This window comes from Ixodes scapularis, unplaced genomic scaffold (assembly GCF_016920785.2).
Source record: "Ixodes scapularis isolate PalLabHiFi unplaced genomic scaffold, ASM1692078v2 PGA_scaffold6__148_contigs__length_123643588, whole genome shotgun sequence".
Classification (NCBI taxonomy): domain Eukaryota; kingdom Metazoa; phylum Arthropoda; class Arachnida; order Ixodida; family Ixodidae; genus Ixodes; species Ixodes scapularis.
The window spans coordinates 42,708,024-42,718,333 of NW_024609881.1; positions in this window are offsets into that span (position 1 = coordinate 42,708,024).

Here is a 10,310-nt window from a genome sequence, read left to right on the forward strand (position 1 = left end):
ACCACCGCTAGGGGATTCTTTTCGGCTTCTGGTTGGTCAAGAGAGCATGCCAAGCCCTCTTTCCGACTCTGCCGCACGCCCTGACTCTGCCCGCGCCTCCCATTGACCAAACTCTCTCAATACACGGCTCTGGATGAATATAACTTGTAGCGCCATCTCCCGATAGATGTAAAGAGCAGACTACGCAACCTGTTGTCTGCTATCTGCGCCTATCAGGAGATGGCGCCACAATTTACATTGCATGGCTAACTATACTCGTCCGCAAGCGCGGCTTGTGGACGCGCTGCCATCTTGCGCGGCTGGGGCGTGCATGGACGCGTCATAATCCAATTACGAAGCCTTGCTGAGGCGTCGTAATCGGAGTATGGCCACGCCCAAGCGCATTCCAACTGAGAAAGAGGGGGGCGCCTTTTGACCTGACGGGCAAACGAGTTTCTCGAACACGTCCGCCATTGACTTCGGCAAGCTTGTTGGCCTCTTGTTCTTTTCTTCTTTGCTCAAAAAGGCCGTCGAACAAAAACGCAGGAGGAAACTCTTTCTCAATTCCTCCTTTCCATTTTAGAAAGAGGCAGACCATCCTCCTTTATGCGAGGAGTTGCTCGGAGACCCTTTCTTTCGAAGAGAGGAAGAGAGAAGAGGGCGAGAGGGAATGGAAAGTCAGAAACTGGGAACGGGTTTTCTGCCCGGCAGAAGCCTATTCTGTAAGTCGGCCTTTAACACTAAGAAACAACGTCCTGAAATTGCACGAGGTGAAATACCTTACACGTTCCGTTTAAGTTTGAGCCACTTTTTCAGTTCCATTTTCGCAGCGTCATTGACCGCCAATTTAAAGCTAGACACGCGTCCAAACTTCTTATACAACAAAACCCTAGTGCTGATCGTGTCCAATCTGTGCGTGGTGTCACAGAAAGACGGCTGGAGCGTTTGCGAATTGCGAACAAATGTTTGACTGCCGTTAACGACCCCCCGTGCCCCCCGCCCCGTCGACGCCCCAGCAGCGGTGCTTGGGGTGGTGTGGAGTTACGTGGTGGCGGTCCCGGTCGGCCCAGGCGTCCGGTAAGTGTCTACATATGTTTGTTCGGCCCAGGGTTGTGTTTTGTGTTTCTGTTTTGCTTTCTCGCTATTAAGTGTTGACATACATGCGGGACAGGCACCGCTGGCGCAGACTTCGAGTTGCAACCCGACGCCTGTTGACAGATTTAGGCGCATGGTTCTCGGAAGTCTCGAAAGATTTTGGTTCCGAGAACTGTTTCTGTTCTTTTCGGTCCTGAGAACGAGGCGAACTTTGCTTCTGCTACGTTGTGGCACAGTTTGTTTTTGGTGTTATAGTGTTCTTGGAGTTTGGGATGTGGAGTGCTGGAAACGGGGGCATTGATTTGTCGGGGGAAGGGAAAGGTTCCCAGACACGTGTGACGAAAAACCGTGACGGAAATTCAGAGTGAAAGCGGACTCAAAGGTGAACGGTCGTGTTCGTCGAGACCACTGCGGACGGCCCCACGCCGTCGACCGGAGGAGGAACTAGCGGTGTGCTCTCTCAAGAAAAGTGTCGTGAGCCAAGTGACCACCCGGGACCTCTCCACCTCGGACAGGCTGCGCGGAGGGACGTCATCTCAAACACCAGAAGCTGAGACTTAACTGCCACTCTCCTGTTTCATTCTTCTAATTTACGTTTGGACTCTTCTAAGCCGTACTATTATTTCAAGTTACTGCTTCCAACGCATCTGAACGGTGGACTTAATCGGTACACACTGCTAGTAGTGTCGGAGTGAATTCTGTAAGGTGTATGCACTTTATTAGAGCGTTTCCCTTAACGCTTCTCTTCTGTTTTGTTTACTTAAACTGGCGTATTGTTCATAGCCGCCTCACGTCTCTGCCTATTTTCGTTTTACGAGTCCTTTGACCTGAGCCTGCACTTATCGCTCGGTCAGCACGGTCTTCTCAAATTATAAATTTTGTTTGTTGAGGATCAAATTGGGATTATATTTACATATTACGCAAGCGAACCTGTGACAGTGGACACAAATTGAAGATGAGTGCTGCCTGAGCGTTCGGTTGAGATTCGCGTCCAATAAATGAGAACAAAAGTTAAAGCCATATGCTGATTCAGCACTCGAGTTCCATTTCTGCCCTCGTTTGCCTTCTTTAGGTGACTCCTAGAATTGTCCGTGAGGCGTTGTTGCCTAGGAGGCGCTACATGCGCACCCGTATTCTGTTCGTAATGCCACAGAATGTCGAGAACAAGTTCAGGGTATCCACAAAAAATTTACAGAGAATTCTGTTTATTTTACCACGAATTTAAACCACGCATTACAGAACGCTCATTATCGCCCAAAATGTAGCGCTAGCTCAATGCGATCCAGATTTCAAGGCGTAATAATTTATAATTATTTCATGCAAAAGTCACAATTGATTTTCTTTGTGTTTTATTAGGAAAATGACAGCAAACGGAGCTCAAAAATACACTGAGTTGAATGTAGCCATTTGCAAAAAAAGGGTCCCCATTTTCATATTAAAATGTTCCCGAAATTATAACCAACTTCTGAATAAGATAGCCGCTAGTTCTGAAACTGTGACATGTGGTTCAGACCACTCACGCTACATTTTGACGGTGAAGGAGGGGTCGGGGATGCGCAGTTTATGTTATCGATGAAAACAACCTTTTTTTCTTCTTTTTTTTAACACGATGTATTTTTGCAAGTTTAAACAAATAAAAAAAAGAGCCCTAGTTAGTTTTCGCCTTTATGAAACCTCCCTGGCATCAATTTTCCGCAGTGGTTGGATATCATCGTTTCGGACGTGACGGCTTACTCGAAGGGTCGGGTACAGAAACTTGCACGACTTGAATAGATCACTATAGGGCGGTTTCACGTGATATGTACCGGGCAGGATCTGGCTCTGCCGCCAGCGCTCCCTTCCCTTACCGGCGGCCGCGCCGCTGCGTGCGCTGTGCCGCCATGGAGAGGGCTTTCTGGCGGCTTTCCTTAGAATTACGGCGCACGAGAGCCAATGGGAGCCTCACTCTCTGATGACGTGCGCCAGTGAATGGGAGCGTAATCCATCAGAAATCGGCTTTACTTCGCTCCACTGGGAAAGAAGATTTTAAGTGCCCTTCGGCCTATGTTTGGCGTGGTTTCGAAGCTCACGACGTCGGTTCATTCCATGGGACACTTAATGCTTTCGCACTGAAATCAATTGGACGAGTTAAATAATAACCTATAGCAGACGACACAGAAGGCAACAGACGGCTAAGGAAACCGTACAAAAAGCTGTGGGCATCAATAGCACGGTGTGTAAAAAGCACCATCGGACGAGCCATCGAATAATCTATACCAGGCCATAGAGATGGAAATATGGGTTAAGGAAGCCGTAGGCGAAGCTATAGTCAACTGCAGAATGACGGTAAAGAGAACCATAGCACGAGGTACAGGCTAAGCTCTAATAATAAAAATAATAATCTTTATGTTTGTTGGGTGTCCAGAAACAGCACAGGGCCTAAATAGTGGAACACCGCTCTTCATCAAGAATAAATGCAGGCAACAAAATAAGGTCATAAGAAAACTATGTACAAATAATTTATGCGAGCCTATGTCAAAAAGTAATTAGGTCGCTAAACATGTCTACAAAAGATTGATCCGGTGTGTTGAATTCAAGTGGCATTATTGCTAGTGGTGACATATCATTCAAAGCAGAAGCGAAAAAAATGACTGAAATCGATTAAAGCGCAAAAGGGCATAAAACAGACCGTTCGTAACAAAAGTGGGTAGTGAACGACACCATTCAGGACCTGGTATTTAAAATCACGTCATCGGCTTCTACCAAGAAAAGTACACAAGCCAAAATTGTAAAGTAATTGTTCATAGTTGTAGCAACATATGCAGTCAAATTGGCTATATTAACCTATGCCTTTGAAGCGTTTTTGATCACGCTCAATAGATCACGATGCAATGAAATTGATGCTATTTCATTAAAAAAAAGCATACTGTAACTTCGTGCGCTCAAGGCAACAAAAAATCGCACAAGATAAACAGGCGAAGAAAAAGTTTCTCGTGAAACGAAACATCCCCACAAGGATCACGAACGAGGCGTTAGAGATAGTTAAAACATGATACTTCAAATGTCAGGATGAATAAAAATATATTCCAAGATGGCAATTGACAGAGACTCGGGTGATAACCCGCCACCTACCGTGAAAGCGAACACACGGAAATCACGCTTTCTAGCGGCACAAGAATATTAGCCGAGTATCTACACAATACTGTTGGCAAATACTCCGAATATACGGTTCTTCCCATCCATACGATGTCCAGACGATATTGTTTCAAAAGCGAAGCAGTACCAGCACAATATCACTGGAGTACTCCCATCGTCGGCTGTGTACCCACCGTACGTCGAGTATATATAAAGAGCACTAGCAGCGTCGGCTGGGTGCACGCCGAATATCGCGTGTTAATCCAAGTTCAATCGAGTCGTCGGAGTACCCGCTGGATATCGCCCATATATCCAGAGAGTAATTGGAGCGTCGGCTGAGTATCCACTGGGCATCGCGTATGTGAATGGAGCTGGCGTGTCGTCTGAGCACCTGCTGTATATTGCGCGTATATCTATAGAGTTCTTAAAGCGTCGGCTAAGTATCCGCCGGGCATCGCGTACGTCAATCGATTACTGGCAGTGTCGTCTGAGCACCCGCCAGATATTACACGTATATCTACAAAGTACTTGGAGCGTTGGCGCTATAGTTCGCTGCAACTCAAGATGGTAGGGCGAGGGTAAGACGGGCCGGAACGGGAGGAAGCAGACGGAATGCTGGAGAAGAGAGGGGAAACCTCCTTCTCTCCTTAGCGTTCCGTCTGCTTCCTCCTCCCCGGCCCGTCTTACTCTCGCCTTACCTTCTTAAGTTGCAACGGACTATAGATATCGCCCAATTTGTGTACGACAAAAATATTTTATTTGCCCACGCCACCATTACGCTTCGGGCTTTTTTGGTACCTTTATTATACACACATGCGGATACACTGCGCACACCACTTGCATCTGCTGAACATATACGTTGAGCGCATACACATACAGGGCACATAAAAACATCTGCCCAACAGCACAGAAATCAATACCGCCTAGAAATAAGGCCGTAGCGCTCTTCTCGTGACATCGCAACGGAAGGCCATCGGGGGCGCGTGTCGAAGCGAAGGCAACGCGCGTCGATCGACCGTCGTAGCGCGCTTTTAGTTCCGTACGCGTGTCTTATTAGCTACAATGATTGCTGCACATAGGAACGGTTCCAGAAAACATTTTATTACACTGGCAAGAAATTACGCCGCTAAATAATCTGTACGCAATGGCACAAGGTATGCGTATAAGACGTCTACAGAAAAACGTGATTGTTTTAAGTTGAAAACATTGAGTCACACAATTATTGCTGTAGGAATGCATGTTTTGTACACAAATACTTCGACAAAATGGCGAGACACGCAGTGATTGGACACAGCAAAACAGATCACAATTAAACATCCATTGACGTAGTCCACGCGGACGCGGCTAGAGAAGTGTCACTTACGATGATGTAAGTGAATGTTCCTGCGTGCAGCCACTGAATTATTGCATTATACCTCGGCCACATGACCAAATTAATGTAATTTCGATCGAATGACATGATGGGGTTGACAAATCAACTTGCGACGCTCGTATAATCACTCAAGACCGCGAACTGAATAAATCTTATATAATTTAATGAAGATACGTTAACATTTCCGTGTGGCAGGGGTACTAAACTTACTATTTAGTCAACTAATTTACCTCTCCCTATGGGCTCGGAGCGCCTTAGAACAAAATATAACTTATTTCGCATCACAATAATACTACTACCGTAATACAGTTAAAATTCTAATATAAATGTAGTAAAGGCAATAAAGTAACGTTAGTATAAATAAACACATAAGCACCAACAACGCACTTTTAATGAACACAAACTTGTTTTTCACGTTCCAATAGAAACTGGAATATTACCACGCATATTTGCAAAGAACGATGCTTTATGCAGTACGTAGTGCACTTTGGACGGAAATTGCTATACGCACTACGCGGAGAGCTCATGCCACTCGGGAGGTGTTGGCTCGGGCCACCCTTTTTCGAACTGCGCGTGTATCACTGGGGAGCTCGTTAACACAGCCCCCCACCTGCGTTCACGCAGCTTCGCGGCGACAGTATGCGGCTGCTAATTAGAAAAGTTAACCAGTACACGCCGCTTCGCGGCGTTCAGCCGGCAACCCAAGCCCCGCTGTCCGCGATCTGCGAAGTGTGCGAAGTGTCGTCGAGAACATTCGGTGTTTTTTTTTTTTAGTGTTCATCGCAAAAAAAGAAATATAAATATCGCCAAATACCTCGACAAAATAAGGTTCAAAAAAAAAAAAGTAGTCTCCCCGCGATTCGAATCCGCGTCCACTTGTGTCCGAAGCGGACACCTTAACCCCTACGCTATGCCACTTTTTTTTTTCAAACAGTTTATTTACAATAATTTACAGGGTATGAACCGTATGAGCATCAGAGTTCGGCAAATCGGTTAACGGTTGGAACGGAAAGGGAGGGGGCGCTGGTTTCAATGTGTGTGCCTGAAAGGCGTGACGGTCTTGGAAGTGGCCGCCGGCGCGTCTTCCCCTAGATGGTGTGACGGTCGCTAGCAGCGGTGGGCGCGGCTCCGGCCCTCGACGAGTCGAATGCTTTGATGTCGGAGTCGCCGAGCCTCCAGCCTCTCCTCAATTGCTCTCCACTCCTGGCATACCTGGTCCATGCCCCGGGCCGCGATGGATAGAAGCCATCTCAACTGGGAGGTAAAATAGTCCCACGTCGGCCTGGCATCGGCGTGGCATTCCATCATGGCCGAGCGGGCTAGCCAGATGGCTGGAGCCCCAGGAGCACCATGGATGAAGCCGTGTTTGTCCCCTCGACGTTCTGGTATCTAAAGACATGCCAGTCTATTGGAAAGTCCACGCCGAGATCCTTCCTTATCTCGGTTTAGAGTAGATGGGCGTTGGACCACTCCACAAGCACATGTGGAAGCGTCTCATTCGCGCCACATAAGTCGCAGTTGATCGACCATGGCACAAAAAGCCCCCTCCCGTCCAGCCACACCTTGACCGGCAGTACCCCGAGGTGAAGCCGGACGAAGAAGTCCTTGCTTGTCTCCGGGACTGGGAGCTTGCGGACCTGTTTCAAGAGTCCGGATGCACACTGAGGGGCTGGAACCGTCCTGTAGAGGAGCGCTGGGAGGAGGACCTCCAGCATATCCCAGTACAGTTTCTTGCGACTCGCCGTCATCAGATACTCCCAAGAGAAATGAACCAAAAAAAACCCGATGGAACTGGCAACTTCGGCGTAGAAACGCAGACCTGCTCCCTTGGTTGTACGTCCCGTGGTGCTTGCCATCCTCTTTCCGAGGTACAGAGGGCCGAGGTGGTGAAGGGGCGCTCAAAAAAAGAGGGTCGCGCCTGTCTCTAAACAGCAGGAAGCGCTGCACGTGTAGCTTGACTGTCACGTTCACCAGGCCCATTCCTCCCGCTGCCAAGCTCAGAAAAAGGTTGCTGCGCCGAGTCGTTTCCATGGATGACCTCCATATGAACGGCGACCAGCTCCGTTGAATTTCGTTGGCAGTTGACCCGGGACAGCAGGTAGCCTGAGCCCAATACAAAATGGCAGGGTACGATACGGCGTTGCAAACGTACGCCCTGTTCAAAAAGGATAGGCGCCGGCCAAGCAAAGGAGACAGCTTGGGCTGGATGGCATTGGTTTTCTGACGCCACACCTCCACGCTTGGTTCAAGTTTTCTAATTGGATCTCCCAGGTACGGTTCCAAAGTTTCCCTCCCCAATGCACTTTAGTCGATTGATTGCTGCTCCCGAGACACGGCAGAAGAGCTCGACGTGCCCAAGAGCAACTTCGACCTGTGTCTTGGAGGCACAAATCAGGGTGGTGTTGTCGGCGTAGGCGAGAAGCTTCGCCGGCTGCTCACCAAGTTGCAGCCCCCATATAGCTTCATCCCTGTTGATGGCCTTGCACAGGGGCTCGAGCTGCAGGGCGAACAAAATTGGCGACAGCGGGCAGCCCTGTCTGACGGAGCGGCCTATCCTTACGGAGCTCCCTCTTTCGCCGTTAACCAAGAGCCTCGTCGAAATGTTCCTGTCGCACAGCGCCACCCAGTCACACAGGGTGTCACCCACGCCGCATCCCCTCAACACAGCCTGGAGGAAGCAGTGGGACACTCTGTCGAACGCTTGGCTGAGATCGAGCTGAAGGACGGCCAAGGGTTGGTGCCCTTCACCTGTTACCTCCCTGACTATGCGCATTGCATGTAGGTTTCGTGCAATTGAGCGGCCTTGGAGTCTATACGTTTGACGTTCTCCAATCACGCCGCCTAGAGCGAGGTCCAGCCTTCTCGCTAAAATTTCGGCCAGTATTTCATAATCCGCGCAGAGAAGTCTTATGGGCCTGTAGTCGGTCACTGTCGGGTTTGATTTGTTCTCGTTCCTTTTAGCTATCAGCACCGTTAAACTTTCTCTCATTGATGGAGGGAGTAGCTTGCGCTCGAAGATATCTCAAAAAACCTCCACCAGGATGGGGCAGAGCAGGTTCACATACTTTTTGCAGAATTCGGCGCCAATGCCGTCGGGTCCCGGCGCTTTGTTGCTGGAGATTTTCTTAATGGCTCGCCGGATTTTCGACTCTCTGATGGGTGCGCTAGTGATTTCCCTTAGTTCCTCTGAGATGACGGGAAGTCCCCGGAGGAGCGTTGGATAAGAGCTGGAAGCGCCTTCCTCTTTCCGGAAGAGATCCGAGTAGTGCCGCTCGAACGCCACGGCGACCTCCTCTTGCCCGTTTGCGTGATGACCTTCGAGGCTGACGCTGGAGATGTGGTCGGCTTCGGCCCGTTTCCTGTCGAAAGTGCAAAAATATTCGTGGGCTGCGTCTCGCCCCCGAGATTCCGCTCTCGGCTCCTCACCTGCGCTCCCTTTAGCCTGTCCTTTAGGAGCTCCAGCAGGCGCTCGCTGCAGTACTTCATGTCCTCGGCGAACACTCCGGGTCTTCGTTCCTCCTTCTCCAGGTTAGCGCGGAGTGTGTTGGCGAGATCACGCTCCTCTTGCCTAGCCGCCGCTGCCTTGGCCCTTGAGAAGCACTCGGCGCGATTGCGAATCTCACCCTTAAGTTCCTCCCATGCGCAGGCATCCACTGCGTCAATAAGATGTTCGAGACGCCGCCGCACTTCCGTAGAGAAGCCTTCATCGTCCAGAATGGCCATATTCATTTTCCAGGGACCCCTTGGCCGTCGTCCACTGGGTGCGCCACCTTTGATCTCCACCGCTTAGAAAACTTATTGTGACGTTTTATACGAGACAAACGTAGTGCGTATAGCAATTTCCGGCCGAGCTGCACTCCGGAGTGCATATAGCATTACTCACCTGCAAATGTCGACGCAACAGCACGCGGATAACGAAGAAGAACAAGATTCCATTCCATCACGAGATTGAAAAAAAATATCGACTGCAGCATTTTATTCGCGTCCTACATGACCAAGAAAGCCTGTAAATAAGTTGTAACTAACCTGTCTATCGTATCCATACGCCCCGCTCTATCTGCCACGAAAACATTTGAATACGAACTTCAAGAAGTCTCTTTGTCGAGAGAGGGGTTTACCGATAATGACCAGTGTCATCGTTGACTAGTTGCCACACATGTCACTGAAACCGTAGCAAAACTTGTTCCGCGAATTCACGCAAATGGCTCAGTATCAAGTGAACACACAAAAAACTATCCTAGACTGCGGTGACGACGAAAAAACTGCGGGAAGGAGAAAACAAGTCCCAAACCAATTAAACACGAGAGCGCCAAGCGCCGATACTGGCGCGTCGGGGACCTAACACAAAAGAAGACTGTTAGTTCAAGTTAGTCAGCGTGCGGGCAAAACTCGTAAACAATACGTGATCAGAAGAAAATAAACCTGTCCAACACTGTGTGACGAATCCGTAAGGTCTTGAGCCACAAAGCTACTGGGCTTCGTCGCGATCGTGAATGGACCCAATCCAGCGATTACAACGAAAAGGCAAGATGTTCATAAATCCTTCATGCAACCAAGCATACAAGACACTCACAGTACACTACAATAAAAACGGCGCAGCAAAGTTTATAATAAAGTCTTTCCGCGCTAAAGTGTTGTGGCTGACTCACAGCTCGGTGATTGTTGTCGGCGGGGGAGCTTGGCAAGCACTCGCAGATCTGGTTGTCTTGGAGAAGCCGTGTCGAGTTTCCACGGCGTTTGAAATCAGCCT